The sequence below is a fragment of the Bombina bombina genome, chromosome 5 (genome assembly GCF_027579735.1).
Source record: "Bombina bombina isolate aBomBom1 chromosome 5, aBomBom1.pri, whole genome shotgun sequence".
NCBI lineage: Eukaryota > Metazoa > Chordata > Amphibia > Anura > Bombinatoridae > Bombina > Bombina bombina.
In genome coordinates, this window is record NC_069503.1 from 305,297,472 (window position 1) to 305,313,262 (window position 15,791).

A 15,791-nucleotide genomic window follows, 5' to 3' on the forward strand; every position below is an offset into this window, starting at 1 on the left:
ACTATTTAGAAGCAGTTTTGCAACAATGCACTAGATGGCAGCACTATTTCCTGTCATGTAGTGCATGCTGCCTATCTAGATACCTCTTAAACAAAGAATAACATGAGAGCGAAGCACATTTTATTATATAAGTAAATTTGAACCTTTTTTAAAATTGTATTCTCTATCTGAATCATCAAACAAAAAATGTGGGTTTCATGTCCCTTTAAAGTTTACATTACAGGTGTTTTGAATGAATACCTTTGCACAGTGTCTAAGAGAAAATCATCATTTACATGCATGATATTAACCCATATTTATCTAAATCCATTACAATTGATAAACATTTTTAATGTTTTAAATGTATTTTTTTCTAGTCATTGATTGAGAAAGCAATGTTTTCCAGTTTGGAGATATACTTCCCCCTGAAATCTTTAAAATATTAAATTATGCACAATGAAACAACTACCTTAAAGGGACAGTCTGCTCCAGAATTGTTATTGTTATTGTTTAAAAAGATAAATAATCCCTGTATTATCCATTCCCCAGTTTTGCACAACCAACACAGTTATATTAATATATTTTTTACCTGATTTTCTTATATCTAAGCCTCTGCAGACTGCCCCCTTATTTTAGTTCTTTTGACAGACTTGCATTTTAGCCAATCAGTGCTGATTCCTAGGTATCGCACACATGAACTAGCACTGTCTAGCTGTTAAAAACTGTCCAAATGCACCAAGAAAAGAGGCGGACTTCAAGGGCTTAGAAATTAACACATGAGCCTACCTAGGTTAGCTTTCAACAAAGAATACCAAGAGAACTAAGCAAATTTGATGATAAATATAAATTGGATGCCCTTTCTAGATCATGAAAGCTTAATTATGACTAGAGTTTCCCTTTAAAATGTTGTCTGCTTTTCCTGTAATTAAAATCTATTTTCCCTAATTGACCACAACAAAGGAGATAAGATTAAAAAAACACTTTTCAAGGGGGGTGTTCTTACACTGCAAAACAGTGCAAATTTTGCTATCAAAGTATAGTTTTAAATGCTTTTATGACACTTAGGGGTCAATTTATTAATAATAAATATAGAAAAGCAACAAAGATAAGGAGAGAAAGAAATCCACAAATAAACCTCTGGTATGGAGGAAATAGGTGTAGTAGAAAAGTCAGTAAATACACAAGGTTTACAATAGTAAGGAATGGCCCATTCGAGTGTGAAGGAGTCCTACCGTGTTAATAATGCAGCTGATAAACATCAATAATTTGCGACAGCACGCCAGATGTAAATTAAACAGCAGCTTACCCCAATGCATCAGACCTTTCTCTCCGTCGTCAGGCTGTGAGTATCAACACGGAGGATACCTTAAAGGGACGTCAACACTTGGACGTATAGTTCTCCCGAGCTAGAGGCTCAACTCACCCTATGAAATCAGGTAACTCACTCCGGTGAATCGAAAAGCTTCAAACATTCCGGGTATTCCTCCTCCGGACGTCAGGGGTGTGCATATGGCGGCGTGCGTCTGTAGGCCAATAGAAACAATATCCCAGAGAGAGGACAATCCGTCATCCGCACCTGTACCAATCAGGCGACCGCAGGCAGTCTCTTCATTGCTTGGGATAAACCACACTCGACGGGCTTTGTAAACCGCAAAGGCAAGGGCGAATAGTTGTTCAGGATGGCTAATTCAAATATAGGAAAGAAGAAGGTCGAACAACATCCATAGCTTAAAACATAACATTTATTGTCCAAATGGTATTAAAAATCTTCCTTCTCACCACCTCATAAAACCACAACATGGAAAAGTTCAAAAAACAGCTGTGTGATAGAGCAGCATACACGTTTCGACTAATGAGCCGTATTCATAGCATAGCTTAGCGTATCATGTCAGCCAGACATCACTGAATGCGGACAGCATACGCTGTCCGTATTCAGCATTGCGCAAGCAGTTCTAGTGAACTGCTTGTGCAATACCGCCCCCTGCAGATTTGCGGACAATCAGCCACTAGCAGGGGGTGATTGGGCGAATTGCTGTACGCAGCCTCAGAGGTGGCGTATAAATTAAGGAGCAGCGTTCTATAGACTGCTGCTTCTTAAAGGGATATTCCAGCCAAAATTGGAAACCACATGGATGTATTTCGGTATTGAACAGAAACATTTTTGTAATATACATATATTAGCAAAAATGCTTCTAATAAAAGCTATAGCTGTTTCAAAAGTGTATTTAAGTATGCACCGTGCACCAGCATTTTAAACACAGCACTTGCTTAGAGAGCCTAAAGTGCTTGTACCATCTGGTAATGACTCAATGGCATCTATTTATCAAGCCGTCAACCGCAAATACGCTGGAATTTAGCAGCGTATTTGTGGCGAGCCTGATTCCCCTTAGTTATCAAACCCTACAGACCGGCAAAAGTAGAATTTTGTGATGTAACATACGATCCGCCGGACTCAGTCTGACACGGATCAATGCTTACGTCACTACAGATGTTCCGAAAGCACATTCGGCACAATCTGACTACTTTTGCTAGTTTTCAATCTTCTACCAGTTAGATTAGGGGTTAATAAATATAATGTAGGTGGTGGCGGTGTAGGGGGGAGCAGATTAGGGGTTAATAAATATAATGTAGGTGGCGGCGGTGTGGGGGGGGGCAGATTAGGGGTTATTAAATATAATGTAGGTGGCAGTGGGCTCTGGGAGCGGCGGTTTAGGGGTTAAACACTTTATTTAGTTGCGGAGGGGGCCGGGAGCGGCAGTTTAGGGGTTAATACATTTATTAGAGTTGCGGTGGGCTCCGGGAGCGTCGGTTTAGGGGTTAAACACTTTATTTAGTTGCGGTGGGTTCCGGGAGCGGCGGTTTAGGGGTTAAACACTTTATTTAGTTGCGGCGGGGTCCGGGAGCGGCGGTTTAGGGGTTAATACATTTATTAGAGTTGCAGTGGGCTCTGGGAGTGGCGGTTTAGGGGTTAAACACTTTATTTAGTTGCGGCAGGTTCCGGGAGCGGCGGTTTAGGGGTTAAACACTTTATTTAGTTGCGGCAGGGTCCGGGAGCGGCGGTTTAGTTGTTAATACATTTATTAGAGTTGCAGTGGGCTCTGGGAGCGGCGATTTAGGGGTTAAACACTTTATTTAGTTGCGGCAGGATCCAGGAGCGGCGGGATAAGGGTTAAACAGTTTAGTATAGTGTGGGTGCTTAGTGACAGTATACCAATAAAGCTGTAAAAAAGCCGAAGAGCAGCGAGATCGGTGACTGTTAGTTAACAACAGTCCGCTGCTCATCGCCCCGTACTTGGTGCGCAGCTTTTTGACAGCTTTTTTGATAATTTTGGAGAGCGTATTCAGGTCCGCGGCAGCGATGTTAGGCGATCTTAGGCGGGCGTATTGGTGCCATTGAATGCAAGTAACTTGACAGGTTGATAAATACATGCCAATTTGTTAATTGCTGACATGATACAAGCCCCACTGGTGATCTGAGGAGCTGCATTATTTAAAATGTGGGTGCAGTGCCAATATCTAGCTATGCTTCACATGCACGTGCAGAGAAAAATACTAACACTAAAACAGTGATAACTTTTACTAGAAGCATTGTATAATGCAAATATATTTCTATTCAAAGATGTAATAAATCTATGTGCATTTAAATTTTGATTGGAATGTCCCTTTAACTCCTGTTTCCGGCGAGCCTAAAGGCTCGCGCGTAAACAGGGTGAATTGGCCCAATTCGGCCAATAATAAATTGACCCCTTATAATGTAGGTATATTTTGAAATGCAGTGAATAATAGTTTTTCTTGCATACATTAAAATGCCTTTCATGACCCTTTAACTAGGAAATAAACCTCTCACTAAAATAAAACTATTACCAGCTGTTTAATTGGTTATTTACGGTAATCTTTATCAAGCAAATGTTCATGTATTATCATTAAAAGGGAGATAATATAAAACACAGATATTGTAAAATGTCTTTAAATTACCAGCACTGTTTGGTACAAATTGCTAAATAATATAATACTCTTCATATAGTTCTACTTTAGAACGCGTAAGTAAAGATGCCCTTTATTTTGGTAGCACATTATTTACTGCATTTGTTTTTGCATAGGTGAACTCCCTTCACAACGTCCCAAAATGTGCATTGTTTTGCAGTATTTTTTTCACCTCTCTTGAGGACAATTAGGGACAGATATGTAGCAGGATAAGACTTCTGACGTGCAGTGTGCACTTCTAGTTCTGAGAGTGTGAAAAGGAGCATAGTTAAAGGTATAACTGATAGTTTGTTTTTCAAGTAAGCAGTAAACATATTTTATATCCCTTTTAATGTGCCACATATATAACAACTGGCAAAATATCCTTATATATGCAATAGTCAAACCCACAGTGCATTGAAACTAAGGAACAGTTTGGTTCCCATGGGTGTTTCTTACTAACAGAATTATGTAAGAAAGTCCTCTGCGAATACCTAATTAATTTACAACCTGCTTATTTCCCCAGATGTTGCTGGCAAAGAATATTTTCTGAGAAAGCTGTAGCTGTATTAATGCATCTTATTACTTTCAATTTCATATTTCCATTGTTGCTTTTTTTCCATTAAGTTGAGACACAGTACTTTAATACTCTGGGATTTATTTGTAAAACAATATATAAAATTTTTTTTTTAAATATAATTTCTAATTCTATATTTAAGTAGACCCTTGATCTGCTCGATAAAAAGGAATATAAGCCAAACCCCAGATTGCAAGTATACATTTTATAGGTTGTAGATCTGTGAGGGCCTGTGCATAGGGTTGCCACCTCAGCCATGTTTTCCTTGACACTTATGAGTTACACAGGCTGCAGGGTGACCAGTGAGGAATATGAATAGCGCTGTCCAGAAACACATGCTTCTTCCTGCACACCCTGCAGCCTGTGTAACTCATAAGTGTCCATAAAAACATGGCTGAGGTCAACCCTACCTATGCACCAGTATTCAAACGCCTCACCTGTTCAGAGAGTAAGCAGTGGCTTGTATGGCACAAATTGTGTCTTCAGAAGTACTACACACCACCACCATCTCTCTGAGTAGGCACGGTGTTTGAATACTGGTTCATATGCCATAGAAAAACAGTGATACGTTTTACTAGACGCATTTTTGCTGATGTAAGTATATTGCAGAAAATACTATATTTCAAATTGAAATGCAACCATGCCTTTGACTTTTCTATCCCTTTAATTGTAGAATCTGGTTAAATAAAGGTTTCAGCTCTTCTATAAAAATTATTCACCCTCCTTTCACTTTGGGCAACAAAAACAAAAAAACAAAAAAACATAAAAACCTGAAAGATAGTTGATGTTCAGGCATGATGTTCAAAGAATGTTTTAAAACTATTTTTCATGGGTTGTTCTGAGTCTTTAGACAAGTTGCAATGAAAGCCAAGCCTCAGTTTTGGAGAGCGAGAACTGAACGTGTTATGATATCCTGAACTGGGCTTTCAGCTGCAAGAAATCAGTTTTGCACAGAAGCTCTGACACACCTCATGAAAAGCTCAGCGTGAAAAAAGTCTACTTCTCAGAGGTTACCTTGACATGGTACCCAATTCCAACTATAATTCTAGACTTTTGGAATAGAAGCTGCCTTGTCTCACAGAGGGGAAAAACTGCTTTGTATAATAACGCCATGGGAAATGTTGGCAGAAGATTTGCACTGCATATTGAAAGAGAGACATATTTGACCACAACTCATGAACCACACTTATTTACGTTGGCACACGGCCATTATTTGTTCATAAGCTTTCTGTCTCTGTTAAATGTGTTCCAATTTTGGGGGCTAAATCATTGCCAGTATTTTCCAGGACATTCCGCTAGGCTAAGCAAAATTACCCCAAGTGGTAGTCAGTAACCACCAGAGAGGAGTAATCTGTAGTATAGATTTTATTTGCAGAAAATGAAAAAGGCTGCACACGCACTTCATTTGTATATTACATCATTTTGTAGACATCAAATGGACTGTGACTTTTTTTCTCCTCGTTTTTATTAAACTTGGTTGGAATTTCTTCACAGAGGAATATCATTAACAGAGTTGCAAAACTGATACTGTTGTAGTAGTAAGTATGAGGATATTAAAGTGTAGCTTAACCCATTGGTTACCAAAAAGTTCTGCAACATCACTCAATCACATGCTCTGTAGAGTTGTTTAATATGATCTCTTCACCCTAAAGGGTCAGATTAAGAGTGGAGCGCAATTGTTTGCGTGCAAGCGATATCGGGTTTTCGCAATCGCTTGCGCACAGGTTAAATTGCGCTGGTATTACAAGTTGAAAGTAAACTCGATCGTTCAAGCACAATTCAGGTTAACACTCGGCAGGTTAGTGCGTCCTCAGAGATGTGGTTAACTGTTTTGCAAAACACATCAAAAGTACATTACAAAGTACACTTACACTTATAATAACGCCATCTAATAAAAAATTAAAAAAAAATATTGCTCACAAAAGTTCTATGGCTCAAAGAAATGAGGTCTCAGGTGCAAAAAAAGGCAGGCAAAGGGCTTTAATATTGAAAGTTAAAGGGACAGTAAACCTTAAAAATAATGTTATATAATTCTGCACATAGTGCAGAATTATTTAACATTATATTAGCGCAAACATTATAAAACATAATTTCCCCTTTGAATTTTTTTTTAAAAACTGCTGTTTTACAGACCCACTCTCTGTGATCTTCTGAGCGGGTCTGTTTTTTTCAAGCAGCGCATCGGGCCAGCTGTATAGTCACAGCCCGGCCCGACCGCGCCATAGCACTAAGTGCAGCAGGAGCGAGCTGCACTTAGTGCTATGGCGCGGTCGGGCCGGGCTGTGACTATACAGCTGGCCCGATGTGCTGTTTGAAAAAAACAAACCCGCTCAGAAGATCACAGAGAATGGGTCTGTAAAACAGCAGTTTTTTTAAAAAATTCAAAGGGGAAATTATGTTTTATAATGTTTGCGCTAATATAATGTTATATAATTCTGCACTATGTGCAGAATTATATAACATTATTTTTAAGGTTTACTGTCCCTTTAAGTAGAGGAAAACATGAAAAATCATATTTATGCAATATATTAGTATATATAAATAGATATTTCTATCTATATAGGTATGTATAGATACCCATATATAATCATGTATTTATATATAGGTATAGATATATTTTGTACCGAAATGCACACGAGTGGGGTGTTTTTCCCCACTTTTCTTTCTCCATTGACTTCTATGGGGGAATAGATTATCGCGTGCATGGTATTCTAAGTTTGGCTTTTTGCACGTTTCAGGTTAGCATGAGCACAATAAACTTTTGCTTTCAACTAGTAATACTAGCGCAACCTGATCTGCGCAAAAAGTTTACTTCTAGTACAATTAGTGCTCTAGCAAAAGCGCTAAATAACGCTCCACTCGTGACCTGGCCTAAAGTTATTTATTGTATTTTTTTGGAGCTGAATGGTAATAGGGTGCACATAATATACTTTTGCTAGAAAACATTTGTAGATCTGAAAAAGTCTATGGTTGTGCTTCTGCTCTGCAGTATTTAATAAACATGCAATAAGCACAAGTGCATTTTATATACCTGTGTGAAATGAATTTGGCACTGCTTGATACAAAATGAGTAATGTGTGTTAGTCTCTTTGTGGTATAGAGAAAACCTTTTAAATAAATGGTTGGTTTTAAAGTCCAATATATTACTGATATATTATATTTGCACATGCAATCTTTTTACATTTTCTTTCTTCTCTTCCTTACACACATCTCTCTAACCTCTATATATAGCCTCCCTACTGTTAGAGAGGATATTTAAATTCACCCTAGTTTGACTGTGATAAAATGGTAAAACCTTGATTTTATGTGTTAAATGTGGAATAGGTTACTCCAGTCCTAGAGTGCTGGTTAAAGACTAAGATTAAAAAATATCCATGCCAGTCAACACTAAAATTGTTATTGTTTAAGAAAGTTAGATAACACCTTTACTACCCATTCCCCAACTTTGAACAATCAACACTGTTATATAAATATACTTTATATCATTCAAACCTCTAAATTTCTGCCACTTTAGACAGCCTCTTAATCACATGCATTTTTATTTGCTTTTCAAAACAGGAGACTGGTAGTTCATGTGGCCCATATAGATAACTTTGTGCTCATGCCCGTGGGTTCTACACAACACAGTACTAAATGCAAGTCAAAAGATAATAAATAAAAAGTCATGTGATCAGGGAGGCTGTCAAAATGGCTTACAGTGGGCATTGAAAAGAATCACCCCCTTGAAAAGAATCACATTTTGTTGCTTTGCAGCCTGAAATAAAGACAGACACAGTTTTTGTTTATCCAGTTGTAATTACTTAGTGCAACTTATAAAATCCAAGTGAAAGATATAACACAAACACGTCAAAACAAAATAAAAACAATTCAAAAACAGAATCACTGGGTTGCAAAATGGATCACTGCCTCCTAAAATGACTTGTAAACTCAATCAGGTGTATCTAATCACCTTCTCAATGACACACACAAAGCAATTTGACCTTAAACTGTGATAAGCTGTGGGCATATTGATTAGCTCAGCATGAAAAGAGTTTTCCTGGAGCATCTCAATCCCTGGTAGTGCAACTGAAGTAAACAATAAACTATGGGTGGCAAGGCACTGTCAAACACAAATTCTCCACAAATGTGGCTTGTATGGGAGGGTTGCAAGAAAAAAAATCCACTCCTCAAGAAAGGCCACAGGCAGTCACGACTAAGCTTTGACATAACACACCTAGGAGATTCTGAGGCCACATGAAAAAAGGTGTTATGGTCAGATGAAACTAAAATTTAATTATTTGGCCTCAACACCAAATTATATGTCTGGAGGAAATGCAATTCAGCTCACCATCCAAATAACACCATACCTACAGTAAAGCATGGAGGTGGTAATATCCTGTTATGGGGTGTTTCTCTGCAGCAGGCACTGGAGCACTTGTCAGGATAGAAGGAATAATGGATGGGGTAAAATACCATCAAATTCTTGAGGAAAATCTGCTGCTCTCTGCCAGGAAGTTGTCAATGGGAAGAAAGTTTACCTTCCAACATGACAATGACCCAAAGCACACAGCAAAAATGACCACACAGTGGTTTAAGGAGAAAAAGTTGAATGTCCTTGCGTGGCCTAGTCAGAGCCCAGACTTAAACCCCATTGAATATCTGTGGCATGACTTGAAGACTGCAGTCCACAAACGGTTACCTTCAAATGTAACGGAACTGGAGCAGTTCTGCAAAGGAGAGTGGGCAAAAATTGCACAGTCTAGATGTGCAAAGTTAGTAGAGACATATCCCAATAGAGCTGAATTTCTCACAAGCGAATTCTTTATTATTATCATTCCAATTAATATAAATATTGTATTCCAAAACTAATTATAAGTCTTCAATACAACAAATATTGACTCAAGGGGGTGATCCTTTTAGCAACTCAGTGATTCTGTTGTTGAATTGTCTTTATCTTTGCCTGAAATGTTGGTGTTATATCTTTCACTTGGATGTTATAAATTGCACTGAGAAATTACAGCTGGATTAACAAAAACGGTGTCTGACTTTATTTCAGACTGCAAAGCAACAAAATGGGATTATTTTCAAGGGGGTGAATCTTTTCAATACCCACTGTAGATATGAGGTAATCACAGAGGTAAAATGTATATTAATATAACCACGTTGGCTGTGCAAAACTGGGGAATGGGTAATAAAGGGATAATCTATCTTTTTAAACAATAAAATAAATTTGAGTTAACTGTCTCTTTAATCAAAATGACTGTAGTGACTATCCACAACATTATGATAGTTTACATAGAGGAACTGGTAGAAATACGTTAGCTGCCATAGAATGTAACCCAGATTGGTGTTCAACCTTTTTTTTCTGCTTTCTGCAGTTTAGATTTAATGCTTAGAATATATTTATGCACATGCCAAATAATCTTGAATTCTTGTAATATATTCAATGCTGTCACTTCTTTTTGAGATCATTTCCATTTTCTACAAAATAATATGTTGTTCTTTTGCAACTTATTGATGAATCTGTTACCATCCAATCTCCATTCATGATTCCTAGTTCTGCTATTCCTAATTTAAAAAAAACACAATATTTTTTTTACTCATTAGTGTTATTTTTACTGACCTTACTTTTGCAGTTAAAGGGACAGCCAACTAGAAAATGTTGTAGTTTCAAAAGATAGATAATCCCTTTATTACCCATTTCCAATATTGCATAACCAACATGGTTATATTAATACACTTTTACCTCTGTGATTACCTTGTATCTAAGCCTCTGCAGACTGCCCTCTTAAAACACAGGGATGTACTAGCGCTAACATTCTACTCGCAATATACGTTAGGACAGTATAATAATAACTAGCATGTGCTAAATCAATAAAAAAAAATAAAAACAAAAAGCAAAAAAATTATATTTCCCAAATAAAAGAAAGCCAGTGTTCTATGATATACTGGCAATGTACACAAGAAGAAACAGTACTTGTATCCTGAAATCTGGTGTGTACAGAAATCCCAAACCGATCCAACGTTGCAGCTCCTGGCTTAAGTGAGACGTTTGGCAACAGGTCCCTTAGAGCAACTGTAACAAGAGAGAAACAAACAGAGCGCACACGCCACTCTGAGCGTAGAGCATTTAATGCAACACACACAGCGCAAATATTATTGTTTAAGAAAGTTAGATAACGCCTTTACTACCCATTCACCAGCTTTGAACAATTAACAAAGGTTGAACACTAAGGGGCATATCTATCAAGCTCCGAATGGAGCTTTAGGGCCCTTGTTTCTGGCGAGTCTTCAGACTCGCCAGAAATGCAAGTTATGGAGCAGCGGTCTGCTCTGATGAGGCGGACAGAAATCACCTCAATTCAACCCGATCAAGTACGATCGGGTTGATTGACACCCCCCTGCTGGTGGACGATTGGCCGCGAATCTGCAGGGGGCGGCGTTGCACCAGCAGCTCACAATTCAGCGAGGTCTGGCGGACCTGAACCGCACTTTTGGATCAGGTCCGCCAGACCTTTGATAAATAGGCCTCCAAATATAAAATACACTTACAATGTATAAAATTTAAAAAGGCATGAAAAAGATAATACTTCCAACAGCTTCCTCCGTCTTGGCATATAATGTGCTCCGTTTCTCATACACCAGCGTGTTAGAACAGTATTTCTCAACCGCGGTCAGGTCAGGTTTTCATTATACACTATATATACTGTATATACTATAATGAAAACCTGACCTGACCGCGGTTGAGAAATACTGTTCTAACACGCTGGAACATTTCCTTTTTGTACTTTTATATTCCTATAAGGATTGTAGCCGGCTTGTCAGGGAGCGACATATTGGCTGTATCCTTAGGCAAGAGGACTGGACTCACTTCCTGGTGTATCAGAGACAGAGAACATTATATGACAAGTCGGAGGAAGCTGTTGGAAGTATTATCTTTTTGATGCCTTTTTAAATTTTATACATCGTAAGTGTATTTTATATTTGCACTTTGTGTGTTGCATTAAATGATCTCTGTGTGCACTCTGTTTGTTTCTCTCTTGTTACAGACTGCCCACTTGTCTCAGTGCTTTTTACAAACTTGTAAACTTTTTAGCCATTTAGTGCATAACTTCACGGGAGTGAGCACAATGTTATTTATATGGCACACATAAACTAGCACTGTCTAACTGTGAAAAGCTAATAAAATGCACTGAGATAAGAGGCAGCATTCAAGGGCTTAGAAATCAGCCTATAAGCCAACCTAAAAGAACAAAGCAAATTTGATGATAAAAGTGAATTGGAAAGTTGTTTACAATTACATGCCCTATCTGAAAAATGAAAGTTTAATTTTGACTTTACTGTCCCTTTAAAGTGATGGTAAAATCCGGGTATTGTAGATAAACTATTATTAATTATTGATTAAAAAAAATATAACTTTCATTCATCATTTTTTAAATATTGATATTTTAACAAAGTTATTACTATATCAAAGCGTCATATAATCAACCCGTTTTTTTTTTTTTGTTTTTTTAACTTCCTGATTACGTTTTATTGTTATCCAATTGAAAATGTGTCTGTTAGGCGGCCATGACTCTATGTCACTCACCCACTCAATCAACAGCGTGTGGGCGATATTATTTACTTACATTTCGAAAATGATTGTGACGTTTCAATATATTTCGTGCATGCGCACATCTGATCTGCTGGGAGTGAGCCGAGAGATGTGACGTAGGGAGTGGTTGGGACCACTCTCTAATGAGACATTGAAGCAGGAAGTCAGAGATGGGAGGAGCAAGGAATGGTACCATGAAATATTTAAAAGATTGCGATATCTTTTGGATATTAATATTAAAACATTAAAATGCTAGCAATTAAGCTAAAAAACGGACAGGCTGCCTAGAAAGTGAAAGTAAAGTGCTGAACTTTACCATCACTTTAAATAAACATTGGTCAAAAAAAAAGAAAAATGTATCATGTACGTGCAACATTCAAACTAATGTTTAACAAGAAAAAGTAAATGCTAAAGTATGTTTTGTGCACAATTGGTCATGAGAAAGAAGCTTAAAGGGAAACTGAACCCAAATTTTTTTCTTTTGTGATTCAGAAAGAGCATGCAATTTTAAGCAGCTTTCTAATTTGCTGCTATTATCAATTTTTCTTCATTCTCTTGCTATCTTTATTTGAAAAAGAAGGCATCTAAGCTTTTTTTGGTTTAAGTACTCTGGACAGCACTTTTTTATTGGTGGATGAATTTATCCACCAATCAGCAAGGACAACCCAGGTTGTTCACCAAAAATGGGCCGGCATCTAAACTTACATTCTTGCATTTCAAATAAAGATACCAAGAGAATGAAGAAAATTTGATAATAGGAGTAAATTAGAAAGTTGCTTAAAATTTCATGCTCAATCTGAATCACAAAAGAAAAAATTTGGGTACAGTGTCCCTTTAAAGGGAGACTGAACCCACATTTTATCTTTCATGATTCAGATAGAGCATGCAATTTTAATCAACTTTCTAATTTACTTCTAGTATCAATTTTTCTTCGTTCTCTTGGCATCTTTTGTTAAAGAAGTTGGCACGTATGCCTAGAAGCCGGCTCATTTCTGAAGCACTATATGGCAGCAGTTTTGCAAGGAATGTTATCCATTTGCAAGAACACTAGAGGGCAGCACTATTTCCTGCCATGTACTGCTTCAGATGCCTACCTAGGTATCTCTTCAACACAGAATTTCATGGGAACTAAGCAAATTTGGTAATAGAAGTAAATTGGAAACTTTTGTGAAATAGTATGTTGTGTCTGAATCACAAAATACATTTTTTGGGTTTCATATTCCTTTAAATCAGGGGTGGAAATAACATTGATGCAGCAGTGCCCAAGTGCTGGGTGTCCCATAGCAACCAGTCTATACAAGAAGCCCCGGAAGGAATGAATTGAGAGCAGGGGCATGTGACCACACTACAGGCCAATAGCAGTGGGTTGCTAGGCAGAATTTTGAGGAGGAGGAGCGAGTATAAATATTGAGGGTTGTGAGGCGGAAGCCAGCATCAGTTCCCTTGTGAAGCGGGAAAAGCTGACAGGCAGAATGGAGAGCGTGAGCCTTTTGCTGGAACAGGTAAGGACCTTGGTAGCGGAAAAGGGTGTTACCTGGCTCCAGCAGAGGCTCTTTTCAGAGGACAGCGGTTCCGGTGCAGGGTCGTTGACAGTCGAGCCAGCAGGAACATCAGGTCAGGAGCGGTGCGGTCGGCCGGTGAGGCGGACGAAGCCGCCGGTGCGGCTTAGTCCGGATGACAGGAGGGGAGCTTTGGGTCAAGGGAGGCCTGATACTGCCAGAGGTGGAGGTAGCGGAAAGTCGGGAGGCAAGAGAAGGGCTATGGAGGAGCTGCGCACCTCTCCAGTGTCAGCAGAGAGTAGGAGGGGAACACTGAGGCCTAGGTTGCTGGGGATGAGCGTAGGCAGCGGGGAGGGGGGAGTAATGGTGACGCATGAGGTTTGTTCGGGGAGCAGGGAGGGTGCGGTGGCAGTCGCCAGGAGCGGTATAAGTAAACAGGGGGCTGAGAGGGGGGGGGATGGCTCGGTCTTTGAGGGGGCTAGTGTGAATAGAAGGAGAGGGGGGGAGGGGATGAGTGGGAATGAGAGAAGCGGTAGGGGCGTTGGAGGAACAGGTGTAAACTTAGGGAGCAGTGAGGGGAGGGATAAGGAAACTGTAGGTGCTGCGAGTGGCAGCGGAGGAATTGGAGGGAACATGAGGGAGAATAGTGGACGTTGTTTGGGCAGGGGAAGAGGAGGTATTGGGAAGGGGCAAGCTAAGGGGAGAGGAAAAAAGGGAAAAGAGCTAGGTGGAAAAAGGGGAGCTGAGGCGAACAGGGCTGGCAGGCATAGTGCAGGGGGAATATCAAGTGGGATTGGAGAGGCCGTTGAGGTTTTGGTACAGGATATAAGGGAAAGGGATAGGGTTACAGGGGGTAGGGGGGATGGGGAGAATAGGGGTACAGAGACAGAGAGGGGCAGGGAGAACAGGAGTGGGGGTAAAAGGACTGAAAAAAGGAATAATTTGGAAGTTAATGATTGTGTTTCAGAACCGGAGGAGTCGGACGGCGTCCCGGTGGAAAGGCCGGGGTTGCCTGCAGTGCAGTCTTAATTACAGGAGCTGGAGGAGGACGTCCTGTGGACGAATGAATCTTACAGTGACTTCGCTGGTGAAGAATTGCAATTGGGACAGCAGACGGAACCGGAGAGTTCGACACAGGTAGGAGAGATGGCTACTTTAATGCAGCTGCTCAATTCTCTGGTGCCTGGGGGGGGGGCAAGTAACTCAGAGTGAGGGACAAATTGGGGGAATGAGGGAAGAACGAGAGAGGGGCAGGGGAAGAGAGAAGGAAGACACTAGGAGGCAGAGACATCATGTTAATCATTCTCCACAGAGATCAGGTGGAGGTTCAGGTGGACAGAGCAGAAGGGACAGGAGCAGGAGCAGAGGGGCACGGCGGAGGGAGAGATCTCGGATGCCAAGGATAGACTACAGGGAGCGGGAAAGGCATACGTCCCCCACATGGGGCAGGCGGGATAGAGATCGAGAACATACACGTAGGAGGGAAATCTCTATGTCTTATAACATTGATGATAGGGGGAGAAGATCTGCAGGTGACAGGGCGGAAAGGAGAAGAGAGGATACAATAGTGGTGCAGGAGCCTGTGTCAAGGCCGCCAGGTGAGACGGCGGGGTCCCTGCAGGGGGGGAAAGAAAAAGAAGAGTCGGGGGGAGTGTATGAGACGGTGATGAAAGGTCTGAAGGAGCTGGTGACTCAATTAGAAGACAAAAGGAAAGTTGGGGGTGATGTGGGGACAGCAGCGGGAGCATGGGTACCGGCAGTGAAGGAGGTTAGTGTACCGGTGGTTGGAACCCCTTCGGGGAGTGGGGTAGATAAAGGAGGGTCGGTGCCGGTTACAAGTGGTGAAGTGTTAATTGTGGCGGATCAAGCCTTGCGTAGGCCTTGCTTGTGCTCGGTTGGACCACTTGGGATCCATCTGAGTAAAGAGGTTAAAGAAAAGATATGGAAACGATATGGAAACGAGAGTTTGTAGAGATCTTTTCATTGTTGCCGTTGGACCACTTTATTGAGATAAAGGAAGATCCAAAAGGGGAACAGGGCAAAAAGGAAGAGGAGGAGAGAAAAAGTGGAGGAAATTACCTAAAACTTTTTCAAACTGGACGAGGGCCTTTTGCATATTAGCCAGCGTGATCGGGGAGAAATTCCCCGAGCAGAGCTCGACTATGTTTTGCTATTTTGATGAAATATCAGGGGCTCAGAG